General features: G+C 44.8%; 1 pseudogene; it reads right to left on the reverse strand.

Moving 5' to 3' along the window:
* Positions 1–2273: 2273 nt before the first annotated feature.
* On the reverse strand, positions 2274–6260 carry LOC149869556 (uncharacterized; annotated as a pseudogene).
* Between the last annotated feature and the right edge of the window lie 6250 nt (positions 6261–12510).

Here is a 12510-nt window from a genome sequence, read left to right on the forward strand (position 1 = left end):
TATTTTTATCTTCATGTGTACTATTTGTCACTAACTAATGTTAAATTTAATTAGCCACTCCAGTCACCCACTCACTCCTCTTTGTGACACTCCCTAGAATAATTCTGTATCTTCTGAAAAAGGCCTTTTCACTATTTATTCCATTTTCCAGAGGATTTATGAATATAAATAATTTATATCCAAGTATAACTATTCACCCTCTTCCATGGGTGGGCGGATATGAATAGGATGGGATTCAACACAGACAAGTGCAAGGTGATGCACCTGGGGAGGAACAACCGGCACCATACCTACAGGTTGGGGAACTCCCCTCTTGTCAGCACGGAGGCGGAAAAGAATCTTGGAGTCATAATTGACTCCAAGATGAACATGGGCTGGCAGTGTGGGGAGGCAGTCAGGAAGGCCAACCATACCTTGTCATGCACCCACAGATGCATCTCGAGCATGTCTAAAGAGGTGATCCTCCCCCTCTATGCAGCACTGGTCAGGCCACAGCTGGAGTACTGCGTCCAGTTCTGGGCACCGCACTTCAAGAGGGATGTGGACAGCATGGAGAGGGTCCAGAGGAAGGCCACTCGCATGATCAGGGGACAGCAAGGCAGGCCCTATGAGGAGAGGCTACGGGACCTGAACCTGTTCAGCCTCCAAAAGAGAAGGCTGAGGGGGGATCTTGTGGCCTGTTATAAATTAGCTAGGGGGGATCAGCGGGCATTGGGGGAGTCATTGTGCCCCCGTGCACTGCCAGGAGTGACCAGGAATAACGGTCACAAGCTGGCAGAGGGCAGGTTTAGCCTAGATATCAGGAAGCACTACCTCACAGTCAGGGCGGCTAGGATCTGGAACCAATTTCCAAGAGAGGTGGTCCTGGCTCCTACCCTGGGGGTTTTTAAGAGGAGGTTGGATGAACGTCTTGCTGGGGTCGTTTGACCCCAGTATTATTTCCTGCCATGGCAGGGGGTCGGACTAGATGATCTATTCAGGTCCCTTCCAACCCTAGAAACTATGAAACTATGGTAAATTAGGACCCATTTCATTTTTGTGAATCATGAAAGGCCCCTCCTTCTAATCCCCTTCTTCAAGTATCTGGTGAACTACTATTGAACAATTCATGGAATTTGACTTCTAAGAAAATGTTAAATAAAGCAAAAAATATTATTTTTTTTGTTACATTGCTTAAGATTTTGTTTGGCTCAACAACATTTAAAAAAAAAACAGAACAAAAGACTTAGTAAATTGCAAAGACTTTAATCCTGAAAAAGACCTATGCATAAAAAGAGCTCCATGGCAGGATAACCAATATAGTGTTTTCAGAAAAGAATATAAAAATTCATCTAGAACTCTTTCAGAAAGAGAAAAAAGAAAATTAAAATGCATGTGATCTTCTTAAGTACAAAATAAAAGAACTTTCGTTTGTATCCCACTTGAAACTATACTTATATTTTGAAGAATCAGAGATCAGTTGGCAGGATGACCTATCAACGTTTGCACAATCTTTGTTTACAGAGCACGTTCTTTTTCAGTTGAATACCATCAATATCCTATTAACTTATGTCCTGAAGCAAAATGAACTAAAATGTAGATTCAAATAACAATCATTAATCTGCCATGTATCCTGTCAGTGTAAAGAGATTTTTGTAATGTCTAACATTTTTATAGCAATCACAAGAATGTAAGACATCTTAAGGGTTTTTTTGTCTTTTTTTCCTCTCTCTATTTATAAAAAAACTTGACTGTGATTAAGGGTGCCCAGGTCAAGTGGTTCATGCAATTGAAAACTTTCAATTTAATAAGCAAAGTAAGCATATTGAAATACAATTGATCTTCCCAAGCAAATCCTTAAGACTTTTTTTTAGCTGGGTGTTTTATATTTTCAGCAAGGAAAAAAACCACATCCAAGACAAATGAAAAGACAAACCATACATGACAAATTAGTCTCTGCTGTAAGAAATCAGCGAAAATCCTACAACAGTGCCCATAGAAAACATGGGACAAAGTCCACAATTTAACACATGGGACAGCTTTACAGAACAGCAGAACTACATTTTAAAAGCCTTGAACTTCATGCTCTTCCATCTCATTATTTTGCAGGTGCTGAGGATGTATGTGATGTGTTAAAGATGTGCAACTACAGAAGACAGAAGGAAAATGAAAAGTTTCATCATAACTCCAACATTCAGATTCAAAAGCCATGAATGCATCTTTAGCTCACTTCATTGTGTCAGTGATTGTAGCAGACAGACTAAATTAGATGTCAAAACCTTGGTTAAAATTAGCTACAGCTTTAATATAGCTACATTGATGTCTGGTGAGAGTCTTACGGGGTAGTAAAAAATCTCATAAAAGGAGCTGGGATGAATGTATCTAACTGCAAGCACAGAGCACCAGAAATATGTGATAGTATGAGGGATCACATCATGGATTAAGTATATTAAAATCATTTTAAAAATTCAAGATATTTTGGATTAATGCAAACAAAGAAGGAAGACAAGGTTCTTTGGGTGAATCTGATTTCTTGTATTAGATCAACTTAAATAGTTGCAAAACAATTTTTAAGCAAGCTTTCAGGTTCAAAAACCCTTTGTCAGGCTGAGGAAGTTTCGGCAGTTGATGTGTGCTCTTCCTGGTTGGAATGAAAAGTAAAGAAGCCAGAGGCTGGGCTGGTCTGCATACAAGACAGGCAGTCAGTGAAGATGTAGACTGAGGAGTCAATGGGTGAGAGACAGGCGGGGTGGGGAGGAGGGAAAGGGATGAATAGTGTAGAAGTACCTGGGGATTCAGCTGTCAGGCAGGTTATAATGTATCATAAATTCAATGTCTATATTTAGTCCATGATTTTTAGTATCCAGGAGGTTGATGAAGTGGAGGGGTTTTTTTGTTTTGTTTTTTGTTTTTCTTCATAGACATCAGGTCTGGAAGGGACCTCGGGAGATCATCGAGTCCAGCCCAGATCATTGAGTCATAGGCTCATCTCTGGGAATTGTTTTGTAAGTTTCCTTTGAGGATCAGGACTGAAAGATTGGAGAGGCAGTGGTTTTCTTATGAGAAATGTGCCCCCACAGGTCATTGGGTGTTCCTCTTCGATAGATTTCCGGCATGCATTCATTCTGGTGTGTAGTTGTTATTTGGTCTCTCCTACATACTTTCCAACAGGGCATTTGGTACATTGGATGAGATGTATTATATTTCTGTAGGTGCAGCTGTAAGATCTGGGAATGCTGATGGCTTTGTTGTGGGGTGTAGTAATTGTGGAGGTTATGGAGATGTGTTGGCAGGTTTGGCATTTCTTGTCATGGCATGGTCTGGATCCATTAGATATATTCTGGGCCTGAGGAAGTTTGCTTCTGGTGATGTGGTTAGCGAGGTTCAGTGCTTGTTTGAAGGCTAGGATGGGTGGCTTTGGGAAGATCTCTTTAAGTCTCTTTCTAGTATGGGTTGCAATTGTTTGAGGATTTTCCATATGGGTTTGAGGGAGGGGTGATATGTCATAACCAGTGGTGTGTGATTTGTGGAAGTTTTCTTCTGTACTGCAGCAGTTCTTCACGTGGTATCTGGGTGGCTCTATCAAACATGCAATCTATCTCTATGAAAGAGTGTCCTGGTTGGGTGAAAGCCTTTTTAAGATTGGTGAGGTGGCAATCCCAGATGTTCTCTTCAGTGCAAATTCAGTGATATCAGAGGGCTTGACTGTATATCACAGCCTTTTTGGTGTGTTTAGGGTGATTGCTGGTTTTGTGCAGATATCTATGTTGGTTTGTCGGTTTCTTGAATAATGTGGTCTGTATTTTATCATTCTGGATACTGATCATCATGTCTAAAAGGAGATGTTGGTGCTGGAGTATTCTAGAGAAAGTTTCATAGATTTCATAGACATTAGGGCTGGAGGGGACCTGAGAAATATCATCGAGTCCAGCCTCCTGCCCAAAGGGCAGGAGTCAGCTGGGGTCATAGGATCCCAGCAAGATAAGCATCCAATTTATTCTTGAAGGTGTTCAATGTAGGTGCTTGAACCACCTCCGATGGCAGGCTGTTTCAGACCTTGGGGGCTCAAACAGTACAGAAAGTCTTCCTTATGTCCAGCCTGAAACGGTCTTGCAGTAGTTTATGACCGTTTGACCTCATCATCCCTTGGGGCGCTCTGGTGAACAAACGTTTCCCCAGAAACTGGTGGTCACCCCTGATAAACTTATAGGTGGCCATCAGGTCACCCCTGAGCCTGCGCTTTTCCAGGCTAAAGAGCTCCATGGCTCTCAGCCTGTTGTCATAAGGTCTGTTTTCCTGACCTCTGATCATGCACGTGGCTTTTCTCTGGATTCTCTCAAGCTTCTCCACATCCCTTTTAAATTGTGGAGCCCAAAACTGGACATAGTAATCCAGCTGCAGCCTCACCAAGGCTGAGTACAATGGGAGAATGACATCCTGAGATTTATTTGAGAAGCATCTATGTATGCAAGCCAGTGTTTTGGTCCCTTTACTAGCTGCAGCATTGCAGTGCAGGCTCATGTTCATGTTGTGGTCAATGATGACCCCCAAGTCTCTTTCTTCCGTATTGCTAGCCAGCGTAGCACTGCCGAGCCTATAAGGATGCTGAAGGTTTTTCCTCCCAAGGTGGAGAATCTTGCATTTTTCAGTGTTAAGCACCATCAGGTTCTTGTCCACCCATTTGCTGAGCCTGTCCAGGTCAGCCTGGATTGCCCTCCTGTCTTTTGGTATGGATGCTTGGCCCCAAAGTTTGGTGTCATCAGCGAACTTGGCCAGTCCACTTCTGACTCCAATTTCCACATCATTAATGAAGATGTTGAGCAATATGGGTCCAAGAACAGAGCCTTGGGGGACCCCACTGGTCACAGGGCACCATGATGGTTGACTTCCATCAGTTACTACCCTCTGGGTCTGACCACGGAGCCAATTTTCCAGCCAGCAGATTGTGGTGGACCCAAGGCCACAATTGGCCAGTTTCGCCAAGTGGTGATCATGGGATACCAGATCAAAAACTTTTCTGAAGTCAAGATATATGACATCAATCTCTTCTCCCTTGTCCAGCTGATAGGTCACCTGGTCATAGAAGGAAATGAGATTGGTCAAACAAGACCTACCCACAACAAACCTGTGCTGGCTATCCCTGAGGATGTTGGCATCAGCCAGTCCATTAAGGATGGCCTCTTTAATAAATTTTTCTAAGATCTTCCCCAAGATAGAAGTCAGGCTGATGGGCCTATAGTTAGCCGGATCCACTTTCTTCCCTTTCTTGAAGATAGGCACCTCATTGGCCTTCTTCCAGTCTTTGGGCACTACACCAGCGTGCCAGGAGTTTTCAAAGATTCGTGCCAGAGACAACGGAAGTTGGATGGAGGAATGGTGATTGTTGAATTTCTGATGGAACTCAATCAGATATTGCAGGTTTTCAGTCCAAATCATGAAGATGTCATTGATATATCTTAAATATAGCAAGGGTTTGATGGTGCAGTTCTTGAGGAATTCTTCTTTCAGGTGGCTCATAAAAAGTTTGGCATACTGTGGGGCCACTTTGGTGCCTATAGCTATTCCCAACATCTGGAAGAAGTGTTGGTTATTAAAAGTGAAATTGTTGTGTTTGAGGATAAAGTGTATAAGGTCAGTAATATTTTTGGGTCTGTATTCTGAATTGTGATTTTGTTCCTGTAGATATGTAAGGCACGCTTGGATACCATCCTGGGTTGGAATGTTGGTATATAGGCTGGTAACATTCATGATGGCTAGGAGAGTGTTGCTGGGAAGGAGATCTATGTTTTTAAGTTTCTGTAGAAGGTTGTAGTGTTTTGGACAAAACTAGCTCTGTGGGTGACGAGCGGTTTTAGGATTGATTCAATAAAACCTGATATTTTCTCAATTAGGGTCCCATGGTTGGATATGATAGGTTTGCCAGGGTTCCCTTGTTTGTGGATTTTAGGAAGCATGTAAAAAGTCCCTGGGTTAGGTAGTGGGGGGATCAAGGTCTATAGTTTTTCTTGTAGTCCTGATGGAAATGATTTGATGGTAATGTTGAGTTTCATGGTGAAAAGGGGAGTAGGATCTTCTTGTAGTTCTTTGCAGTAGGTGATGTCAGAGAGTTGTCTGTTGGCTTCCTTTATGTAGTCTTCACAGTTTAGGATGACTATGACTCCTCCTTTATCTGCTGGTTTTATTACTATTTGGTGGTTAGAACTTAGAGAATCTATGGCCTTTTTCTCTGGTAGAGAGAGGTTGTTATGGTGGCATGTGTTGCTGATTATTTCATTGTTCATTCTTTCTCTGAAGCAGTCAATATAGCAGTCAAGGTTAGGGTTTCATCTGCTGTGAGGTGTCCAATCTGATTTTTGGGGGGTTTTGGGGAATTAATCTGTTCCTGAAAGTTGTCAGAGGATAAGCTGTTGTTGGGAATGGATTCAGTTTGGTCATGGAAATATTCTTTGAGGCAGAGGCTTTGGAAGAATTCTTCTAGTTCTCCACATTGAAGTATTTTATTAGGGTATTTTTCTGGACATAAATTTAGGCATTTAGCAAGGACAGATTTTTTCAGTTTTGGTAAGCGTGTGTGGGGAGAGATTGAAGATATTTGAGGGTTGGTTACTGCTTTCAGGTTCATCAAGTCTAAGGTTGGAATGTTGTAAGGTGTTGGTGTTGCTCCTCTAATGGTTGTTTTGTGGCTGGGGAACTTGTTCTTGGAGTAATTTGTTCCATTTCTTCCTTTTATGTAGGATGAATGTGGTAGAAAGTTTTTCATAGTCTCTTTGTATTCATTGTATATTATTAGGGAAGATGATCGGATTTCTGTCTTTTAAGTTGGTGTAGTATGTGGTGATTTCCACACCAAAAAAGCTGTGATATACAGCCAAGCCCTCAGATACCACTGAATTTGCACTGAAGATGTGTGAGGGAGCAACAGTGTATGAAAAGAACATGGGGAATGTCTCACTGCATTAGCACAAGTAGACATAATGGCCGAGTTGTTTCATTAATATAAAAAATGTGCTTTTGCCAACCCCTAAGGAACTTGTTTAGGAAGGACATAGCTGGAGATATAAGCCTTATGTAAGCATAGGATTTGGTAGGTAGACTAGAAGGGAAGACATACTGTATAATCACAGAAGGTGAAATGTTTCTGCCTTTTCCAGGTCTAGTGTTCCAGGCACAATTTTCAGTCCCACATCATTCACTAGTTGTGATATTTTAAGGGCACATCTGCACAAGATGCTTAATGCACAGTAGACTAATGTTAGTGTACATTAGTGTGTCATGGCAAAAACCATGTTAATATGCTAATGTGTAGCAGAATTAGTTTACTATGCATTAAGAATCATACAAAAACCGTGCACCATTGCTACTGTGCATTATCTCTGGCTACAGTGCATTTATGTAGTACCTCATATTAGGGGTACTAAACAACGCACAGTAGCAAAGGTGCATTAATACACATGTAGATGTGCCCTAAATGTATCACAAGTAATCCTTTTAGTATTAATATTGTTCTCAAACTAAAACATAACATGCTGTATTCATAACAGCTTGAATATAGAAGCTATCACTTCAGTTGCATGACGGGCAATACTTGAGAGCTCAATGCTACCTTCTTCCAAATTTCTCATTGGGGTGTTCATCCCAATAACATCTGAGCATCTTGAAGGTATTACTATTGAATTGAGGAATGTAAGAAGATGCAACTGGCAGCTCATAGCTGAAGTTTTATAGATTGTGACTATTATTTTATAAGGGTGTAGTCTGTACATAAGTCTGTATAGCATAACCCATGGGTATGTTGTTGCCAGAGTTTGGCCATTTTCAAGAGGTCTAGGCCAAAGCTGTAGAAATGTGGCAGAGGCATAATGTATCAGAAACCTGTATCTGAGTGAGCATAGCATGAACTTTTGCAGATGTAATAACTAGCTTGGTCAGTGAGGCAAAAGAAACTGTTCATATGCTTCATTAAACAAAGCACAAGATCTAAAAGAAAACATTATAAAATAGATGCATACATTAAATAATCTAAATACTCTATATCATAGCTTCATCTTAAAATAATTAGAAGTAGTAGTTAATGTAGCAAAATTTATTGCATGATATTTTGCCATAACGGATATATTTTTGTTAAAATGCTTAGATAAGTTGTAAAAAACAAACAGCCATAAAATAAAATAAGGTGGGAAAGTAACAGACAAATATAAAGCAACTTTCCACAATGGGAAGGGAAAAGAGATAAGGAAGCCTCCCTTTTGCTCTTTTTGCTTTCTCAAAGATAGAATTTCCAACTAATTCACACCTTTCATCTAGTTTAATCTGTTTCTAAAAGTTTCAGTGAGACAAAAAAATTAAATATAACCAATCAGCTGTCATTTGTTAGAATATTAAAAACACCCATCTATAAATATTGGGCACTTCAAAATTTGGATTTATCCAGAGTTCAGCAAAAAATCAATTCAAGTCCCCAAGAAAACAGAGAAATCTGGCCAGTGTACCTGTATCTTCCCTGGATCCAAGGCTATGTAAGCATTATCTTTATTGTTACAAATAAGCCTTTGCTATTGAGTATCCAAATAAAGCTTTTGAGTTGTGACTGGACTGCTCTCATGGTATCGGTTTCACTCTCAAACACAGTTTTGATTAAGTGTAGCAAGGTACAAAGTACTCTCTGGGACTAGAGAGCTTTCCTAGTCAGTGCAGAAGATGTTATGCACTTGTGTTCCCCTACCCTCTATAGGCTGATTAGTTTTTAGCCAGGAGCAGTCATTGTGCTCTGGAGAGACAATAAAATTACAGTTGCAGTCCCAAGACACTGCATGAACACAATGGGAGATAGAGCTCCTTGAGACCTAAACATCTTCTGCATTCTTGTTTTGGAATTTTGACATACAATTTTGTTGTTTGGTTTTAACAGGTGGAGTAATAGGGAAAGAGCCCTATGTGGACATTTCCTTCCTTACTTAAATAATACACTTTTATCTACAGCTGTTCTCCAGTTGTATCTACAGGTAGGACCAGTTTATTACCATCTCTGGGTTCAGACATAGTGGGTGCACCTATATGTTCAGTTAAGTGTGACTAGATTTATTGCACATTAAACTAATGCAAATTAAGTGATTTTGGATGCCTGTATGTGCAACGACCTGGCACCAAATTTAGTGCCAGGTCCCTCTGGCCCTGCCATGTGTCCCTGTGACCACAGGGGAGAGCTCCAGCCTCCAGCCCCAGCTGCCAGCAATTGCCAGCCATGTTTGAAGCCAGCCCCAGATACCAACACTTGTTTAGCCATATTTAAAACACAGCTCCACACTGTCTCTAGGCAGCCAGTTCCTCTGGCCCATAGCCATCTCTCTCTGCCCAGCTCCCCCACATGCAGTGACCACATGCAGTTGCTGCCACCAGCCGTGTTGATAATGGGTTCCAAGAGGCTGCTGCTGGGGCCACTGTTGCCTTGCTAGCTCTACAGTTCTGCCACCTCTGGGTCCGCTGCACCAGCCAGGACTGTTGGCAGTGCCTGTTACAACATGACTGGAATGATGACCAGTGGGTCGACCTTCGCTGATGTGCTTCACCAGCCCAGACCCCACCTAGAGCACCAGGACACTGGCATGCACCTAGCCCTTCCCACCAACACCTGCCTGGCTCTGATACTGCTCAGACTGGCCATTACAGCCAGCCTGTGGTATGTGGGGCACTTGTTCAGGGTGGGCAAGGCAACCATTGGGGAACCATCCTGGAGATGTATGGTGCTCTACAAAACATGCTGGTGGACACCATCCTCAATGTCCATGACCCCCAGGCAGTGGTCACAGTGTTCCATACACTGGGGTTCTCCCAGTGTATCAGGGCCCTGGCTGGGACACACATCCTGATGACCTTCCCATCCCATGGGGACTGGCCCTACTATAGTCACAGAGGGTTCCAATCGGTGGTCCTGCAGGTGGTCGTTGATCACCAGGTGACCTTCACCCACATCAGCGCTGGCTAGGCAGTGTACACAACATGCACATATTCAGGACCAGGTACGCTGGTGGAGAGAGGGCACTTCATGCTGGGAGTGGAGGACTTGCAGCTAAGCACCATCATCATCCCACCCCCGCTCATCAGGGAACCAGCATACTTGCTCCTCCTATAGCTGAGGAGGTCCTACATTGGGCACCTGGACCCCCAGCAGGCCCAATTTAATCAGTGCCTGGGCTGCATCCCCGCCCTCATAAAGCACACCTTTGGCCACTTCAAGGGCCACTGGCAGTCCCTCAATGGCCAGCTCATAGTGGCCAAGAACAACCTTCTCTGGGTTATCGTAGCAGCTTGTGTGCTGCACAATATTTGCAAGGCCTAGGAAGTTCTTCCCAGGCCTCCTGGAATAGGAGATGTGCTAGGCAGACAGCCTAGGCAGAGGCAGCCTGGCAGCAGGATCACAAAATACGGCCCTAGCAGTACCCTCCTCCCAGGTGAGGAACACACCCACCAGTGGGGGCCAGGGCTCCACGTGTGGAAGGATCTGGAGGACCACCTCATGGAAGACTCCCTCCTTTAGCCTACCTGCCCTGCTGCCTGGGTCCAGATGGGTGGTGGCAGACCCAGGGATGGCACCGGCCAGGGGATTTTGTGGCAAGGAGGCACCTGAGCACCTTGTTCCAGGCCCATGCAGGGGCCTGTTGTTGGGTGGCAAGCAAGTACCAGGCACCCTATGGGGCCATGGATAGGGGATGGGCAGAGTGGGGCATGCACATGACTGCCAGGCCCAGGTGGGTGTCCAGAGTCTGGCAGTCATCATCTGTGGCCTCTGCTGCCTGGGTTTGCATGGTAATTTGCTGCCTGAACAGTTGGAGGCACTCCTGCTCCAGGGTCAGGAGCTTGGCCCACAATGCCTGCTCCACCCAGTCCCGTGTGTCCTCCACAGGCTTAAGGGTAATATTCTCCTCCTGCCAGGCCTAAGCCTGTGCCTTCCACTCCTTGGTCACCTCCACTGGAGTAGGAAGGTCCAATTTTTGGTGTAGTTGGTGCATGCAGAGGGCTCCAGTGCTGGGTGGTGATGAACTGGAGCCACATCCCTGCTGAGGCCAGTGGCCTCTCCTCTGCATCCAGATGCTGTCTCTGAAGAGGCAGGAGACAGAACACTTTTGTGAGAGTTTGCAACATGTCAGAGATTTGATGCTCTGCACCAGGGGCCATGAGTTGCCTGGCCTTAGATTAGGGATCACCCACACCTGGTGCCCAGGGACCATGGTAAGTCTGGCTGGGCAGGCCTAGGCCCCAGAGGCTGCCAGTTGAGCCTCTTCTCCCCCCACAAATCACCATTTTCTCCCCTGGGGTTTGCAGACCTGCAGGGTGCTGGCCACAGGCAGCCTGCATTCCCTGCCCCCTTCCCAAGGCAGGCCAGCAGCACCTGCTGCCATGGCTCCAGACCCTACTCCCTCCCTCTCCCCCTGCAAGCCAACCACTATGATGTGCTGCCACCCAGCGCATGGCACCTGGATTTGGGGCATGTGGGATCTTGGACAATTGAAGCAAGGTGCTGGCTGTACCCCCACCCCAAGCTGCTGCTTCATCCCAAGCATGCCCCTGCTGTGTGAGCCTGGGCAGTGTGTGATGAACTGTTTGTGCAGGCTGAGGGATACCTGAGCTACTATTGCCTGCTGTTGCTGATCCTCCTGGTGCCCTGGGAACACTTGCACTTCTGGTTTGAGACAGTAAGCTATGACAGTGCAGAGAACAAGCCTGGGCTGCCCTGCAACTTCTGCTGCTGCCTGGAGGGCTACCTGTCTGTGCCCCATACTGCTGAGGGGGACATCACTGCCAGCATGGACATGCTATTACTGTGCTTTAAGTAATCATGCCTTAATTTGATATGTGCGTTTTCAGATATTCAAATTTAAGCACAATTAGCCATTTTTACTGCATAGTAAGGGTGCACACATGTATTGTGCACACATGCCTGTACTACGCAGTAAAGTAGGCTAATGCATAATAACACATATCATGTATACGTGCCTACAGGACACATCTACACATGCAAATAATGTGGGATCAGTTTCCTCTAGAGTAAATTGACCCAGGCACGCCTCCACACATGCAGGGTCCAGCAAGTGGATTTTCTGCTCATGGCAGCAATCTGATCCTGCCTCTGCTGGCTCTGCATCAGCCCCTGCAACAGCCAGGGGGAGCTCTAGGCTCCCCCTGGATGCTGGCCAGAGGACAACTATCTCTTGGTAGCTAGTTCTGATTGGAGCAGGGGACTTGGAAAGAGCTGGGGAGGGGCAGGTCCTAGGGGTGGGTAATCCTAGCCAGGGGCTTACTGCTAGCTGCCCCAGCAGTGGATGGGGCATGGGGCTGGGACCTGATCCACCTCAGCAGCTCTTTCCAAGTCTCATCCCTTGATCACCTGATCGGAGCATGGGGCTGGGTCCTGCCCCTGATCAGGATAATTCCCAGACTTTCCATTTGTTTTTTCAATATTGGTGATAATTTCTCCAGTCTCTACTACCCACAAATGGGTGAAAGAAACCAGGAAGAAGGTTGTGTTGATCTCAC

Source organism: Crocodylus siamensis, chromosome 3 (genome assembly GCF_052110815.1).
Source record: "Crocodylus siamensis isolate JL-2025a chromosome 3, ASM5211081v1, whole genome shotgun sequence".
Taxonomy (NCBI): Eukaryota; Metazoa; Chordata; order Crocodylia; family Crocodylidae; genus Crocodylus; species Crocodylus siamensis.